This window comes from Carassius auratus, chromosome 15 (assembly GCF_003368295.1).
Source record: "Carassius auratus strain Wakin chromosome 15, ASM336829v1, whole genome shotgun sequence".
Classification (NCBI taxonomy): Eukaryota; Metazoa; Chordata; class Actinopteri; order Cypriniformes; family Cyprinidae; genus Carassius; species Carassius auratus.
The window spans coordinates 7,205,878-7,223,136 of record NC_039257.1 but is presented as its reverse complement, the minus strand read 5'-3'; the positions used below and the strand labels follow the sequence as shown (position 1 = coordinate 7,223,136).

The window sequence follows — 17,259 nt, the reverse complement described above, 5'->3', positions numbered from 1 at the left end:
AGAATTGTTTTCTTTTTAAAATAATTAAATGACAAAGTTACCGGTTATTATATATTGTTGCCAATTTGATAAATTTAAATATAATTACTCTATGATGTTATTAATTTCACACACTCAATATTTTAACAGAACATATTGATAAATTTGCTAGAAAATTCAGCTGCTCTATATAATCGCAAATACACCTTTCATTATAATATCATAACACAAAGTGTACACACGTGCAATTAAAGCAGCGATGGAAGAAATCTCAGCCTGTGTCCTGAAGCTTGTAGTAGATTCATGATGATAAAAAACAGTTCCCTAAACGAAGGCAGTGATTGAGATTCGTAGCCTCAGGCCCACATTTTTACCTCGGCATTTAAATGCATTTATTTATTTTTTGTATAACAAATATATTCAAGAGAGAGCATGGTAAGTTAACAAGGGAAAACAACAAACTAAGGAAGTCAGAATGGATATGCTGTATTAAGCAAACACATAAATGACTATTATACCCATTTCAAGATCACATTGCGTATTATTACAAAAAATATAGTCCATACAAAGCATGTGCAATGCATTCAGATTTTAAGTCATGGCAAACTGAATGGCGTTATAAATGATGGTGAACAAACTCTTGATGTTTCCTCTCCAGCTTCTGAGGCTTTCAACACGCACAGAGCTGCCAGCCAACAGCGAGATCTTTAAACCTTTTGACAAGCTGATGACTAGGACCAAGTATTCACATTTCTTGTTTAATTGGTATTTATCAATAACTGTGGGTTGTGTGTGTGTGTGTGTGTGTGTGTGTGTGTGTGTGTGTGTGTGAGGAACGTTACATCCAGTCAGGCAAAGCTAAAGACATTCTTTAAACAAAGCCATTTAAAATAGTTAAACAAACAATCTAATACAGAATGATATATAAATGATGAGAATGATAATGATGGAACTACATTTTTCACATTTGGGTAGTGTCAAAATAAGTTTGCTGTGGATCGTTGAGACCACCACTGCTAAATATCACCCGGAAAAAAAGCCAGTCAAACAAGGAAACATTAGAACACAAATATCCCTTTTTGAAAGAATCAGTCATACATGTCATTTACGCATAAATTGAAAGGAATTTAAATCATTTGTATCCACTGAATTTATAAAGCAAATAAAACTGAATCCAAGAAACTGACTCTTGAAAATAATGAAATCAAATATACAGAAAAATGTGCATAATAATAAACACTATAACGTAACAAGATTCGATTGTAAACACGACCATGACCGAAGCCAAATCAATTCAAATGTGAACTACAATACATTCTACTAAAATATATCAAACACTGTCTACTGATGTGTTGATCTAACTAAATCAGCGTAGCATTTTGTAAGCTCAAAGCTAAACTCAACTACCGAGAGCTAATTAGGACACACTCTCACACACTCACACACACGCATGCATTCAATGAAGATGCGCACTGGAAGTTCGATTGAAAATGATATTGGTAATATGACACATCTTTGAGAAAACAGTTCTACAGTTCAGCCGATATCCATGCACTCTCTTTCTCTCTCTTTAACATTAATCTACAAGGGAAGTGAATGACGAAGGATGTTAACGCAGGGCCTGATTGAACAGGGTTTTCCTGCATGCCAGGTTTGATTAAAGGAAAATCACATTTCAAAGAACAGAGAGAAGATATAGCGGAGGAGGATGGAGTTGTGGTTGTACTGTCAAGATTGTTCAAAGGGGACAGAGAAGTTTCCTTGGGGCAGGACGGCTGGTTTTAGGGGAAGGCGGTGGGGTAGAGGCTGAGGGGCTGGCTCTCATTGGTGGGGAGAGGGGACCGGTAGCCCTCGAAGTTTCGGGGAATGCTGCCACTGGTAGAGCCAGAACTATTGCTGAGCGTCTCGATGCTTCCCTCCCTCTGGAGCTCTGCTGCATTCAACACACACACACACACACACACAGAGAGAGAGAGAGAGAGAAGGATGAAGCAAATAACAACATTAAACATGACCGAAGTGCTTGAAGCCATTAAAGATTTGAAATGGTTCACTGTATTGCTGTAAAAAGATCTCACTAGTCTCCTGAAGGTGTTTACTTCTTTTAAATATAACTGAAACGTTTGCAGTTTAAGAAGATTCATAACTTCTAAACAATGTTTCAGCTTTTAGAATAATGGGGAAATGATTATTAACTGTATAAAGAATTTCTGGTCTATTTAAAGTAAATTATAAGATGGGATTTTAAAGTAAATTATAAAATCGAAAGATATATGACGGCTTGGAGACAGTAAGATATTATAATTTTTTTTTTTTTTTACATTTTATTCCATAAGGCTGCATTAAATGATAGAGAGAGACAGTAAATACTTTTATATTAATACAAGAGATTACTATTTCAAATATAATTTGATAAGTTTTTTACTTTCTATTCATCATTTATGTTCAGGAGTAAGGGGAAAATGTAACAGTTTCCACAAAAATGATTCTTTGTTGTTTCAAATATCTTTAATATGAGTTGATGTTTAGTTACCTGTGCAGCCTGAAAATTTCCAGAGGAAAAATCAACCTCCCTAAAAATTACTGTATAATTCACACACTGCTCAAAACAAGCTGCATGAAAATACAGAGATACCATGCTATCAGTTTGGGGGGAAATAATCCTTTCTTGTTTAAAAAAAAAATTAGATGACTAAAGTGAAAGAGGAAAGAAAGTGAATAGTGAAATATTTGTGGACATAATGACCGAAGACTGTGTTTTGGCACGTTGTGGAGAGTGTTATTCTCAGCATGATTTGTACTGTATATGTTGTGGATGTTACATGTTGTTAAACTTTGTCCATTGCATACACAGTCCTGGCCAGCAGGGACTCATAACCGCTGAGATATATGCAGTGTTTTAAACATACATCAGATGCAGAATGGTGGCGTCCATAATTTTTCAGTTATTATCTGGTGTGTATACAGAAGATCTCAAACACGCACACTGGACGGTGCTAAAGCGATAGCAGGGACTGGGTGGCCACATTCCCCCTGATGATTTGCACTGGTGGAGGAGGAGAGGAGGCACATACCCCTGTGACAGGTGCTCGTAAATCCTGTTCTACTGCCTCAAAGAGAAAGAAGCGTGCCAGGGAAGAGACGGTGACTCTGCTTTTCCTCGTGTGCCCAGCAGATAGCACAGGAACACAGTGGGGCAGAGCCAAAAGCCGCTCGCACGTGGGCATACGCAAATAAACAGAGCTTAAATGATGCCGTGCGGTGCTGGAGTAATCAGAGGCAGAGCCCACACCTGGATCGGGATAATGTGCCGGTGTGGTGTGTGTTTGTTTGTGAATCTGCATGTGAGGGAGAGAGCCAGCAATGATACGCTTCCGCTGGAAACTCAAACGCAGAAGAAATAATGATGTCATACACCAGGGGCAGACAGTCACTGTTTACTTAGTTTCACTATCTATCTATCTATCTATCTATCTATCTATCTATCTATCTATCTATCTATCTATCTATCTATCTATCTATCTATCCATCTATCCATCTATCCATCTATCTATCTATCCATCTATCAATCTATCAATCAAATTAGTAAAATCCAGTAAATTAAATTATATTGTTATATTATTAAAATATTTGATTTACTGGATTTTATCGTAATAAAATACTTCACAAATGAATAGCACTTCATATAATTAATTATATTGTTAAAGTGCTATTTGTGAAGTATTTTATTAACAGTAAAATCCAATGAATGAAAATATTTCATAATAGAATTATATCAACTACTACTATTTATTTGTGAAATATTTCATGTACAATAAAATAATATACTTCTACGTAATTATAACTATTATATAATACTATTAATTTGCATGGTATTTACAGTCAAATGTAATCAATTAATTTCATTCTATAATTTGATGTAAGCAGTAATAATAAAAAACAGTGGCTTCATGCATGCATGCATCATACAAAAATAAATAAATAAAGTAAATTGTGACTTTTCCCCCCAGAACTCATGGTGCATTTCTGAGAACTTTCAGAAAAGCCAGAAGTCAAGTCAGAATTGTGAGAAATAAAGAAGTTTTATTCCATTGTAAGACCTATGCTCAGAATTCAGAGAAAAAGCACAGAAATCTTAGATGTAAGCTTAATTATATATATATATATATATATATATATATATATATATATATACAGTCTTGTTCAAAATAATAGCAGTACAACGTGACTAACCAGAATAATCAAGGTCTTTAGTATATTTTTTATTGCTACGTGGCAAACAAGTTACCAGTAGGTTCAGTAGATTCTCAGAAAACAAATGAGACCCAGCATTCATGATATGCACGCTCTTAAGGCTGTGCAATTGGGCAATTAGTTGAAAGGGGTGTGTTCAAAAAAATAGCAGTGTGGCATTCAATCACTGAGGTCATCAATTTTGTGAAGAAACAGGTGTGAATCAGGTGGCCCCTATTTAAGGATGAAGCCAACACTTGTTGAACATGCATTTGAAAGCTGAGGAAAATGGGTCGTTCAAGACATTGTTCAGAAGAACAGCGTACTTTGATTAAAAAGTTGATTAGAGAGGGGAAAACCTATAAAGAGGCGCAAAAAATGATAGGCTGTTCAGCTAAAATGATCTCCAATGCCTTAAAATGGAGAGCAAAACCAGAGAGACGTGGAAGAAAATGGAAGACAACCATCAAAATGGATAGAAGAATAACCAGAATGGCAAAGGCTCAGCCAATGATCACCTCCAGGATGATCAAAGACAGTCTGGAGTTACCTGTAAGTACTGTGACAGTTAGAAGACGTCTGTGTGAAGCTAATCTATTTTCAAGAATCCCCCGCAAAGTCCCTCTGTTAAAAAAAAGGCATGTGCAGAAGAGGTTACAATTTGCCAAAGAACACATCAACTGGCCTAAAGAGAAATGGAGGAACATTTTGTGGACTGATGAGAGTAAAATTGTTCTTTTTGGGTCCAGGGGCCACAGGCAGTTTGTGAGACGACCCCCAAACTCTGAATTCAAGCCACAGTACACAGTGAAGACAGTGAAGCATGGAGGTGCAAGCATCATGATATGGGCATGTTTCTCCTACTATGGTGTTGGGCCTATTTATCGCATACCAGGGATCATGGATCAGTTTGCATATGTTAAAATACTTGAAGAGGTCATGTTGCCCTATGCTGAAGAGGACATGCCCTTGAAATGGTTGTTTCAACAAGACAATGACCCAAAACACACTAGTAAACGGGCAAAGTCTTGGTTCCAAACCAACAAAATTAATGTTATGGAGTGGCCAGCCCAATCTCCAGACCTTAATCCAATTGAGAACTTGTGGGGTGATATCAAAAATGCTGTTTCTGAAGCAAAACCAAGAAATGTGAATGAATTGTGGAATGTTGTTAAAGAATCATGGAGTGGAATAACAGCTGAGAGGTGCCACAAGTTGGTTGACTCCATGCCACACAGATGTCAAGCAGTTTTAAAAAACTGTGGTCATACAACTAAATATTAGTTTAGTGATTCACAGGATTGCTAAATCCCAGAAAAAAAAAATGTTTGTACAAAATAGTTTTGAGTTTGTACAGTCAAAGGTAGACACTGCTATTTTTTTGAACACACCCCTTTCAACTAATTGCCCAATTGCACAGCCTTAAGAGCGTGCATATCATGAATGCTGGGTCTCATTTGTTTTCTGAGAATCTACTGAACCTACTGGTAACTTGTTTGCCACGTAGCAATAAAAAATATACTAAAAACCTTGATTATTCTGGTTAGTCACATTGTACTGCTATTATTTTGAACAAGACTGTATATATATATAAACGATTGCATAAAAAAAATTCTGAATTATCTTTTTTATTTTTATTTAATTGTGGAAACACTTACATACATTACAATTATGATTAAATGAGTGGCAAGTTGTAAAATACACAATCATTATACTGTATTTACCAACAGCCATCTCTTTTAAAAGAAACTAAAACTAAAACTACAGGCACATCACACACAAACAGTGAAATTCTTTCTGTTTCTATTCCCTCTTCTGCATCCCTGCAGGCACGTCTTTTCGGCAGTAAACACCAGTCCAGCGTGGAACAGACATTTCCAGATCCTAGAACACTGTTTGCTGTGGGTAACCAACACATGCTTACACATTCGACTCACTCAGAAGAACACGACTGAGTGACAGAGAACATGCGGGCACTGAGGGGGAGTCAGCTATCATTAGAAGGAAACCAAACAGGATCAAACAGCCCTTCATCAGACTGCTGCCAGTGTAAATGCCAATGAGAGAGTGGACCCAATTTGTGCCCTCAGTATGGGGGAAAGAGGGGGTGAACGGGACAGAGGCCGTAACTTACTCTGATATACTCTCTTTAAACAGAGTTCAGCTTCTTGTTTGTGCTTTAATCGTAGCATGGATGCAGCTGGAGTTGATTAGCACACTCGTCATTCTTCTCTCCAGGTCATCTGTCTCTGCCTGACAAGATGGGCTTTTAATAAACCCTGGCTGTCTATGCATTAGAAACACACTCAAACAAGTTTGAAATCCATGCTATGTGACTAGAAAACTGAAAAAAAAGGGTTGTGGCAAAACCCGTAATACAATTTTAAGTTTACACATGATCTCTGGAGTCTGAATAATGCATAGTGAAGTGTTTTGCATAACCCAGCAGGACTTTTACAGAATATATTACACATTCTGGTGTGCGCACAATCACACACACACTAGATGGTTATTTCACAGCTCCTCCGAGTTTATCACTCAGATGAAGAGCTGGCATTAAGGGAATCATCCTCTCAAAAAGTGGGCATTAGCAACACCCCAGCTGAGGGGCATTGTGAGTGTGTACGGGTCAGATTATTGGGACAGGGCCTCATCCTGCGTCCAGTTTACTCATTCTGTCTGGGCTATAAATAGTGTGTGAGAGAGAGAAAGAGAGACCCCTTTCCAGATAAGAAGCAAAGTCGCTGCCAAACCGACAAGACCCTATCAGAACGGATGGAAGACATAAGCCCAGCCCACATGCAGAAGTCCATATTTCATGGTCATTACAAAATGAGCTTTTATGAGCAGTGCAGGTAAAGGTGGCCGGCCTCCATTATGCTTTCAATTATATTTAATGAAAACCTACTGTAACCTCTGCTGCCCTGACACATACCATCCTCCAGCAAGGGCGCATTACTCATTTACTCATTAGAAACAGAGCCACGCTATTGGTGGAGGCGATGGTGATGCGTGTGAGGGACCAGACATCATCTCACTGCATACAGACGGCCTGGAGGGTACAAACATAAGACAGACCGAATGGAGTCTATCGCTTCATGATCATTTCACAAAAAGCTCTTTTCATTACTGTCGACCACCCGAACAACCAGCAAGCAAGAAAGAAATCTAGTGAGTGAGTGCTAAAAAGAAGAACTGCTGCATACAGGAATATGAGTTATGAATGTTAAAACTTGCAGTGCACCACTCTCAGATCTCACATTGCTGTGGCGTTTCTAACTAGAGCACAGTGAGCTGAGTGCATGCTGAAATGAAAGCATATTCATGTCCCTGCATGTAACATCCGAGCTCAATGAGGCTCTAGTGTAGCATTAGCACAGAGGTGTGAATGACTCTCCACACATATACTTATGAGCTTAAATCATTCATTTTCTACTATGCTTTTTCCTTCCCTTACTTTCACTGAAATAACACCATGGTGATGAATGAGTCGGAAGAGCCAGAGAGAATGTTTCTAGGAAATATGAGAGGAAATATTGTCCTCGGATGCTCATGTCTGCCGTATCTGATATATCAGCTGCTTGTGCTGTTCCACAGAAGCAGAGTCTGAACTAGATTTTTAGATTTGCTGGAGAAAACGTGAAAGGAGAAAACAGTCTTTGCTCGTACAAAACTCATTTTTAGGGTGACAATTTAAATCATTAAATGCAGATCTACTAAAGGCTCTTGGGGTTGTTTATCAATAATATAAACTTCTATTAATACCATCAGTCTGTATTACTTGACCTTTTCACAAATCACACTGACAACTTAATTATCGGTATACATTACCATTCAAAAGTTTGGGAAGAGTAAGATTTTTAATGGAGTCTCTTATGCTAATCACGGCTGTATTTATTTGTTAAGTAACACAGAAAAAAACTGTAATATTGTGAAATATTATTGCGGTTTCTAATATTGGTTTCCTATTTTAATATACTTCAAAATATTATTTATCTCTGTGATGCAGCAATTAATTTTCATCAGCCATTACTCCAGTCTTCAGTCTTCAGTGCCACACGATCCTTCAGAATTCATTCTAATATGCTGATTCATCATCAGTGTTGAAACTCTTGGTTTTGAAACCCGTGATACTTTTTTCTCTGACTCTTTAATGAATAAAAGTAAAAGAAAACATCAACAAAAATGCATCTTTGCTGAACTGAAAACATTAATTTCTTGACTTATTCTAATTTAAAATGGCAAGTATGTATATATAGCTTTAAAATCCAGTTTGTAAAGTTGGGACTCACCTTTGTGACATACCTTGTAACTCTTACATTATGAATCTTCCAGAGTGGGCAGGCATGGTTACACTTTACAGCGATTCTTGTCTTAACAACGTCACTAATGACTCTCAAATGATTTAGTTTGTGATTCAATTGGATTATTCTTATTATTGTTTCTGAATAGTATACAGTGATAGCAAACTTTCCAAATGTGCTAAATGGACTAAACGTGGCCAAATCCATTGAGATAACAAACACGACAGATTTCGTATTTATCGCACTAGACCACAGCCTCAGAATAAAAACCCAAGTCAAACAAAATCACTCCGATTCTGCCGGCATTAAGAAGGTCTATTACTGCTTGCAGAGTAATTGGTTAAATAGTTGCTCAAGGCGCAGGTCTCAAATTTAAGCAAGTGGGATGGAAGGCTCATGCCATTTACAATTACAAACCACTCAGGCTGGTGGCTTCATTTGAGTTTTGATTCAATTAGCTGATTTAATTGCTGTCCATATTGCTTTATGTCTCTTTGATTGATGGGCATGGTCAATGTGACGGCCACGGAGCTGTACGCCATGCCAAGCATCCTAAGATGTATACACACACACACACACACAGTCTTGCTGATGGAGTGAGTTTCAATAAAGCCCTGTAGCCCAAGGAGGAATCCTGCACTCAGCTGGTCTTTCAATGAAAAGCACCATTGCTCACTCACTCACCCCGAAGCTCAAGCTCGCATGTGCTCACCAATACCAAACCGGACTTTACCAGCCACAAACACATTAGAAAATAAACAGCAATGGGCTTTCTGCTTTGCATAATTGCCATTTTGATTTGCATTAGTCCGATCATCACTAAGCGATTAAATAATAGCACTAAATGATGTTGTCCTCTTTGAGCGCACAATCACCTGAAAGTGTCGGAACGCCTCTAGAGGAAGAAAGAGAGAAAATGTTTATTCACAGCTCCGGGAGAAGTGTGTGTGAGTGCTTTCCTAAGTGTGAGGCCATTAGAGAACCGTGTGTGTGTGAAAGAGAGGCAGCGGTGCAGGCAGCGACACTCACACTCTCTCTTCCTCGCTCGCTTCACATCCTCTCTCCTCTTTTCACTTTCCTGGAAAGTGCTGCAGTCAGGTCAGTGATCTTATATCGGTGCGGACCGCTGGCGCTGTAACGCCTCTCAGCTGCACCTTCAAGAAACCCTCCATTATGTCCTCTATCTCTAATTCATGCAACCTCTTTTACTGATATATATACAGCATGCACATGTGTAGATGTGAAAGGAGAGGGAGGAAGAGTTTGGAGAAGTAGGAAAGAGCTAAGTAAGTGAGGTATTGAATAATGAACTCTTCCTTATACTCTGGAGAGGCTAAACACAGTAAATGCCCTATGAGTCCGGATCGGTTGTGGAATCACGGCTGAGACACGTAGCATGTCTCACTGACACCTGCCTCTTGCTTCCATTTGCAGCGCTCTCAAATGCCTGCCGCTTTCGTCATGTTTCACCAACACCATGTCTAGACATCCTGGAACATCTTTTAAAAGTGCCCCTTCCGCCCCCTCAGCTGTCTCACTTTCTTTTCCCCTTCTTTCTTTCCGAGACGCTATTTTCTGACTGCCGCTCCCTTGAGCGAGCTGTTAAGTGCAGTCTCAAAAAATCCCACAAAAAGCCCATTTACTGCAAGCTTCGGTTTCTACCCTCAATCCCAGCTTCCGTCCTTTTCTTTACTGTTTTAGCAACTAGTTTGTCGGCTAGCAGAAGAATGATATCCTCACAGTATGACGAACCACAGAGATTTGTTTTTGTGTTCCTGAGCTCAGACAATGTAAGTAATGATGTCAGCTACAGCTGAGCTCAACATCAGGGTCAATGGCCCAGTAAACTCACTGAGAGCTGCAGGCCCTATCCTCAGCAACAGCTCCACATAGGTCAGATCAACACGGCATACAAAAACGGACCTAATATCTCTATGATCACGCCTGTGTTGTTGCCCACAAATGCAGGGTCACTGCGTGCTGGAAGAAATGCAGTTTACAGAGGGGCAGTTTCAGGAGAAGGAAGATTGAAATGACATATGGAGGTATTTACACTTACCAAACTCAGATGCACCAGGCATTATAGAGCAGCTAAACACTATAAACTTGAAGCACAACTTCATGGTCCAGCACACTTTCACTGAGGAACTTGGGTTTGGCAGGAGATTGAGCAGACCTAGATTAGAGCCGGGTTTGTTTATGCAATCCATCGTCCGTGTGCCTCGTATAGGTGGCAGATGATTGATTAGCACAAGCTAAGTCCTTTGCGTGGCGAGTGACTGGGCTGCTGTGCTTTCAGCTGTGTCTTGTTGCTTTAGTGATGACTATCGCACCACATTAAAATGAGCCGTGACATTAAGACACGGAACGCTCTTTCTGATAATAGCTTGCGATTTGGCGAAAGAATACTTGTGAGTTTGTCCAATTCAAACAGGGAAAATTACTGTCATTAACCAGGTAAGCAAACAATAGAGGGTTTTCAGTACACCCAGAACAGGATCTACCCTATTGTGCTCTGGAATAATCTGCCATGCCAGTAATTAGCTGCTGCACATTACCAACTTAAGGCTTGTTTGATACATTTTCATGCCCAATTCTCAATCAAACCTCAATTTTTTTTTGTTAGCATGCATGAAATAAATAGTAGATGGTGAGGCTCCGTCTGAGTAAGCATTACCACAGACATTTACTGTAAATCTACTTAAAGTTCAAACTATCAGTGATGTCAGTCTGCAGCAAGACGTTCACATTTCTGTGCTTATTTGGGAAGGAAAATGAAAGAATAAATTAAAACAGTAAAAAGTTTAAAGCTGAGAATATAACATGGTTATTTATAGATGAAAACATCATCAAATTTGCAAAAATATTAAATAAACAAACACACGAGCACTCAGGGACTTTTCAGAATGACGTCATTCTAATTCTATGGAAACCCGAGGAACTTTCTGTGGAGTTCTGCACGCAGATTCCATGAGACCCAATAACCAATTCCTGGTCTTACAATTAACTCTGAAACTTTGAAAACTAGTGTGCAAAGGCTAAAATATCGAGTGATGAATGTTTTGATGGCTTTGGAGAGGTTGGAAAACAAACATCCTGCTTCTTTCATGAGTGCTAACAGCCAATCGAGAGGAAGACAGATTTTTGGCGCCCTGGAGTGTCTAGCCATTGGCGAAGTATGTGCAGACGAGTGTTACTGGAGGATGTAAGCGCATTGTTCTTAGTTTCGTGACAAAAGCTCTAATCATCGTAAGTTCAGCCGGTCACAGTTCAGTCAGCTCAGTGGTGGTCACAGCATGCAAGTGTCCATTTATGTCGGGAAAACTATGCTCATGTACATGTGTTCTTTCTTTTACCAGCTGCCATGCATGACCGTTTAAGGGCCAGCCATGTGAATGTTTCAGTGTTGGGAACCTACGTCAAAACTGTAGTTTAACAAGCAACTAGATATTCATAAATTAAAGTAGTTCAACTACAGTCAAGCTGAATAAGCAGTTCGCAACACTATAAATTATGACTAAAAAGCTAACAACACTGACGTGTGTATATATAAAGGTGTTGTGTATGTGTGTTTTAGAGAGTGTATGTACGTGTGTTGCTGTCAAAGTGAAGCTCTGCCCTGAGGGTCGAACTGAATACTCAAGGATGAAGAGGAAGAAAGAAAGAGAGGGTGCTTGAGAGCTGTCGCTAACATCCTCTTCACAATGAAGCTATTGTGGCATGTCCCACTCCGATAGCGTGGGCTCTCCTTCAAGTGCACAAAAACCCATCGGCCTTAATAATTTTAAAAGAACACATATATTTGGTTCAGTGGACAACAAAGGAGGGGCCTTTCAACTTTGACACACAATTTCTGTAAAACCTTTCCATAATCACAATACTGTGCTAATCACCCACACAAAACATACAAGCATGCATTCAAATCTTTATATCAACGAAGAAACGTTAACAACATTTTAGCATTGCTATATTCATTTTCACAAGTCATGACAACACCACTACTAGAAAACACTGGGTATCATAAGTAGGACAATTGCATTATTTGATTTTGAAACCGTTTGGACTGTGAACCAAATGAACCGATTCACTAAAATAAAATAAACGTGAGAAAAATATTCGCTGCAGCATTTTGTTAAAAGACAGATAGTGTATTAGCATTATCAAATTTTTAAGAGTCGTGTCTTTCTGGGAGCTCTGTAAGGCTGAAGGGGGATGGGGATTTGAGAGTGTGCACTCAGTACTGTAGGCTTAACGGGGAAATAGATATAAATGTGTTTTTTGGGGCGGCTGGAGTAATGAAGAATGACAGAGACATAATCCCTGTGTGTAACCTCAGTAAACACTGGCAGCGGTGGTGTGGGGAGGGACGCCGCGCTTGACAGGGTTGAGCCCTGTCCTCTTCCCCCTGCTTAAATGGAATTTATGTTAGGTTAGCACCAATGACAAAAATCCAATTTGCAACATTATGCCGCCGGCCAAAATCTAATTTTAAGATGACTGCATTTCAAGAGTTTTCTCTTACATTCCTTGCGTGACGGTAAACTGGGAGTCTTGCGTTCGCGCTCTATTACCTGCATGAGAAGAAATTCCCAATTCTCAGTTTTCCAATTTCATTGTTGTTAAACTTTGCAAGAATGCAAAATCTATGGAGTGGAGGAAGGGGATAGATGGAATGAAACATGGAGAAGTAGTTAGCGGCTGATAAAGTAGAAGAAGAGTCTGAGACGTCCCCTGATGCTACAACCCTCTTCTGAAGAAGCGCCTGTGCGTGAGGAGATGCTAAGTGTTGAACCATCTGCTTTCGACCCTTCAAAGAGGCTCCCGGCTGAACCTGTCTTATTAAACGGGGCGTCCCACAGCTACAAAGAAAGCTGTTCAGATATTACATATGCAGATGCACTGGCTCACCAACAGCTCAAGGACACAATCCCACCCTGCTTTACAACCGATCAGACAAATCCCACACCAGCTGTATTGTACAGTCATGTCTAGATGGCAATCCTCAATCTGTGAAAGTCTAAGAATAAAATTATGGCACTTATGACACACTATAAAAGAGGTTGAATTTGGGGCCCATTTAGAGACCAAAAGAGATATTGTGGGAAAATAAATGTTATCTATCCATCCATCCATCCATCCATCCATCCATCCATCCATCCATCCATCCAGACACATTACTTTTCAAAGGTTTGAGATCAGTAAAGTATTTATGTATTCATTTTAATTAATTTTAATTAATTGTAATCCTTGAATCATGGGTTACAAAAAAATTTTTATCGGCATATTCGAATGATTTGTGTGACATTTAATGAAGGAGAAATTGCTTCTGAAAATTCAGATTTTACCGCCATATTTTAAAATATATGTAAACAAATAAAGTGAAATTGCAATAGTTCATGTTTTTGTGATTTATGCTTTTACTATATTTTTATCTAACTAATAATGCTCTGGTAAGCATAAGAGACTTCAGGCAGTGGTCATGAAATTTCAAAATTGTTTTTTTTTTTTTTTTTTTTTTTTTTACTTTTGGTCACATGTCAGATCATCACTTTGACACATTCTCTGCTTTTCTTTTGATGTGCAATCTTCATGGAAATCAACAAATTCATTGCATTCTCGTACATCCTGTCGACCATAATTGGCGAGTTGCTGCAACATACAAACACACTGTATTTTGTCGCACATGAATCCTGCAAGATTTTTCACAGAACACCAGTTACCGTCTAGACACATCCCAGACACGACCCATGGCAACAAATGAAGAGGCTACTCTGGATGACTATAGGGTAATTACCAATATTCGCCCGTTACTCTCAGCACTTACTGCCACATTAGTCGGTACCTTCAACAAAGACCCAAATGGGAACTCTTAAAGTCTGGCACCGATTCCTAACTGCAGCCGGACGTCTGGGTGAAAAAGACACAGACTGACATAACGGATGGTTAGCGCTCATCAGAGGCTCCAGCACCCTGTCCCCAGCCACCATGCTGTTTATTTAGAGCCTCTCGCCGCAATCCATTTTTCGTCCGTACTCTGGGTTTCCTGCTTCAGGAGATGCTTAACGTTACATTCATCCGCCAGCCCATGGGGCCAAAAGTTGAGAGTAATGTGATCAGTAATGAATTTTGTGTTACATTAGGCTGTATAAATGGATGGACAAGCGCAGACTACAAGTGTCCGGGAGTCGGGCTTAATCTAATGATGCAAAAATAGAGACAGAACCAATTATGGAGAGGGCCAACTCGGTGCTGCTGCAGGGACTGCAAATGAATAGGTACAAATCAAATTAGTGCCTAATAGACGCGCTACGAGAGAGGGCCAGTCGATGCTAAATGCATTAGGGCCTTGTGACCTCGCTGCTCCAAGCAGCGGCGTCTAGGATCCAACCTCCATCTTCTCCAGATATCAAAGAAAGTCTTGTTCAGATGAGGGGGAGGGCCGGAGAGCAGCAGCTTCCTAACTGAGTTAAATATTTGGATTGTCAAGAGTGGCAATTTCCCCCCTCATTGCGCGTCGCTCGGCCGCCTCAATGCGAATGACCTAATTTGTTATTGTGAAACCTCTGAAATGTGTCTTTTCCAAGATCTGTCCGAGAAATCACGTATATACGCCAGGACATATTCTAATCTCTGTGTAATTCAAACAGAATTGAGGAGACATAACTGATTCCTCAAGTCACTGGAGGAGTACGCAAGAACAATCGAACAAAACAGGGTTTACCATATTAACTTCTGAGGGACTTTGTTTGCTTTCGAGCTTAATGAGCCACTAATGAGAAGAAAAAACATGACTGAAGTTCTTTTTGTAGGTCTTTAACAACTAAAAAAAGAAATTATATATATATATATATATATATATATATATATATATATATTCTATACACTTTAAGAAAAAAAGGTACAAAGCTGGCAATGGGTGGTACCCTAAGGTACAAAAGCTAAAAGGTAAGTACCTCATATGTACTTCGTACCTTACATGCTACATATAAGTACTTTAAAAATACGTAGCAGCAGCTAAAGTGCATGTTAGTACTTTATGAAAGGGAAACATCCCAGTGACAGTGTTATACCTTTTTATCTTAGTATACAGAGTTATCAATACATATTCTACTTTTGAACATCACATAAAATGTCCATACAAAGAAATTCAGTGGGGCCCAATGACTTTCATTATATGGACTAAAAGATTTGAAACTTTTTTACTTTTTAAGAAAGTCATAAAAATTTTGAAAAACAAAAAAGATTTTTGTGAGAACCATCCCTTTTAAACTGTGACATTAACTGTTGCATTTATTAATGGTATGTTATCTGACATCCATTGCCTATAAAATGTGCATAATACCATGAATGACAGGGTTTGCGCTCACCTGTCCCAGAGCCCACAATGTCTCTGCTGGGCGACTCTGACATTGCGTCTGCAAGCCTCTCCTTCAGGCCCTCTTCAGTGGCTTCCACAGAGGACATGTGACGCAGTCCGAAACTCTCAGGCCAGCTGCCACACACCTCCAGCAGGGTGACGCTGCGGTCAAACATGCCTGCCAGAGCAAAAAACAGAGAGAAGAACAACAGTTCAAACCACGATTTTGATTCACAATGCATTAAAGCTCATTACGAGTACATATTATCACTGCAAATTGCAATTTTGTCTGTTCTTTATGTATTGTTGCTTATCAATTTTTATAAAATTGATGATCACACCAAAATAAACACACAAATAACCAACTTGAAAATGTTTCAGTTCTGTAAGTCTCATTGAAGTCATAACACATAATGAACCTGAAAAAGTGTCCATAGCTACGCTGGTGTAACTCGGAGGTCATAAACAGCTATCTGTGTTTTATCTGGCACACATCCGACCCCCCCAGCCTTCCTCTGACTGGGATAGCAAAGAGGAAATGACTGACCCCTGAAAAACACCACTGTGGGCCAATATGACTTCAAACAAAAACACTGGGCTCATTTTTTCCAGCAATAAGCGCCTAGGCCAATAAAAGAGATATTGCGTAAGGAGGGGGGTGTTAAGGTAGCGCAGTTTGTCTGTCTCCCGTGATGCTGCATTTCAGACAGTGGCGTCTTTCTGTTATAGATACCTGCTGCATGAAATACAGCTGCTTTATCTGAATGGCCTGTAGGGAGACCCTTTGATCTGCAGGCCAACGGCTATCTGGCTTTGTCTGGCCTCCCCTGCAAACCTTCAGCCACACTCGAGGCCTCTGACAGGCGCTAATGCGCGGGCGGCCGGTGGAGCAGCGCTGATAGGGAGGCAAGAGGCCTGCTGTTATCTGCTGTAAAACACCAGCCCGGCCAGACTCACAGACAGCAGATAACTTCATACCACTTCATAAAAAGCTGTTTGTCCTGTGTCTGCCATTGACTCCTCAAAGCACTGAAATCGCCCAAGTCAACAGGCCGGCCATCAAAGCAACTTCCTGCAGGCAGAGTGGGAGTGGTCACCGTGCCTGCTGCCCACAATCAACAGCTCTAAAATACTAAAGCACATACTGAACAGCACTTTGGTCTTATGGGATTTTGATATTTCAGAATACCAAAAAATGAGTACAGAACTCAACTTTCGAAAACAAAATCAATAAAATTCATTTGAACAAAAGAATTTGAATTAAAATCACCAACGAAAGGATTGGATCAATACATAATCAATACATAATTATATATATATTAGTATTTTTTTAAGTAATAATAATGATGATAATCTCTATATAATGTAGCTGATATATACGCTGCC

General features: G+C 39.5%; 1 long non-coding RNA gene across 1 annotated transcript; it reads right to left on the bottom strand.

Annotated features, from left to right (window-relative positions):
* Nucleotides 1-446: 446 nt before the first annotated feature.
* On the bottom strand, nt 447-16,048 carry LOC113114898 (uncharacterized). The gene is made up of 2 exons (XR_003293803.1): nt 15,884-16,048; nt 447-1,912 (listed from the first exon to the last, which is right to left on the bottom strand). It is a non-coding gene; the product is annotated as an uncharacterized LOC113114898 (long non-coding RNA).
* Between the last annotated feature and the right edge of the window lie 1,211 nt (nt 16,049-17,259).